The 1,082-nt window shown below is 53.5% G+C and overlaps 1 non-coding gene across 1 annotated transcript; it reads left to right on the top strand.

The window, feature by feature from the left end:
- The first annotated feature begins 682 nt into the window (after positions 1 to 682).
- Positions 683 to 764, top strand: TRNAS-AGA. Its single transcript has one exon. It is a non-coding gene; the product is annotated as a tRNA-Ser (tRNA).
- The last annotated feature ends 318 nt before the right edge of the window (positions 765 to 1,082 follow it).

Consider the following 1,082-nt stretch of genomic DNA (forward strand, 5'->3'; position numbering starts at 1 on the left):
ACCAGTTGTGGATAGAGCTCCCTGAAATGATGGAAGAGCATAAAAAAAAAAGAAAAACAGGCATGCGAGAGAAAGACTGAAAAGCCACAGGGACATGGAGTGTGATTCTGTAACCTGGCGGTCACGGTCCTGTGGTAGCTCTCAAGGCTAGCCTGCGGCTCGCCACTGACAAGCAGGGACCTTTCCCTGCCTTCCCTTAGTACTCCTGGCAGAAAACAGTCGCAGGCTTATGACCTGGGCTGAGATGACAACACTTCCTGAGGTGGCAGGACAGAATGGACACGCGTGCTCAGCAGAGTTGTGGAGGATGCTTTCAGAATCTTGCAGAGACAAGTTGCCTTTCCGAGCATGAAAGACCTGAAAAACTCTCTCAGCCAGAGTCCTGGCATTTGGAAGTCAGGTTTGTGCCTGCTTTGCTTTTGTGACGCACCTTGCTACTCACCGTTCTTTTGGAGGAAAAAGACCATTCAAGCTGCTCAACAGTAAACCAAGGGCTGCTGCATGCAAGCGTGCAGGCAAGGAGAAAGGAAACTCCTGTGTCGCTGTTCAGTCTCGCAGATGATGCATTACTCTCCACAGTGACGCTCCACCAAGTCCTCTCAGCAGTCACTGCCGCAGCAGGTGCATGAGTTTTGGGGCAGGTGCTTTCTCTCTTGCTTGAATGTGTTCCCAGCAGGCACAGGTAGTTGTGGCCGAGTGGTGAAGGCGATGGACTAGAAATCCATTGGGGTTTCCCCGCGCAGGTTCGAATCCTGCTAACTACAGGGCGCAGTCCCCTATTGGGCTGCCTGGAAGTGACCACGCTGCAGCCGAGGGACTCGGCTCCATACTGTACCTGGTACCAAGGGAGGCAGTAAAACCCCCTTGCCTACAGCACTTGTCCTCTCCCACCCCCCCGGCAATCCTGCGATGGAGGGGAAATGCTGCTCTCATTGACCAGGTAGGCAAGTTGAGGCAAGAGAATGGACGAGCACTGAGCATGAGCCATGAAAAGAGGTCCACTGCTGTTGGTTCTTGAGCAGAGCTCAAGAGCCTGATCTCACATGACATCCCAAGCGGAACAGCCCCACCAGCTGTCTTCC

This window comes from Phaethon lepturus, unplaced genomic scaffold (assembly GCF_000687285.1).
Source record: "Phaethon lepturus isolate BGI_N335 unplaced genomic scaffold, ASM68728v1 scaffold4439, whole genome shotgun sequence".
NCBI classification, from domain to species: domain Eukaryota; kingdom Metazoa; phylum Chordata; class Aves; order Phaethontiformes; family Phaethontidae; genus Phaethon; species Phaethon lepturus.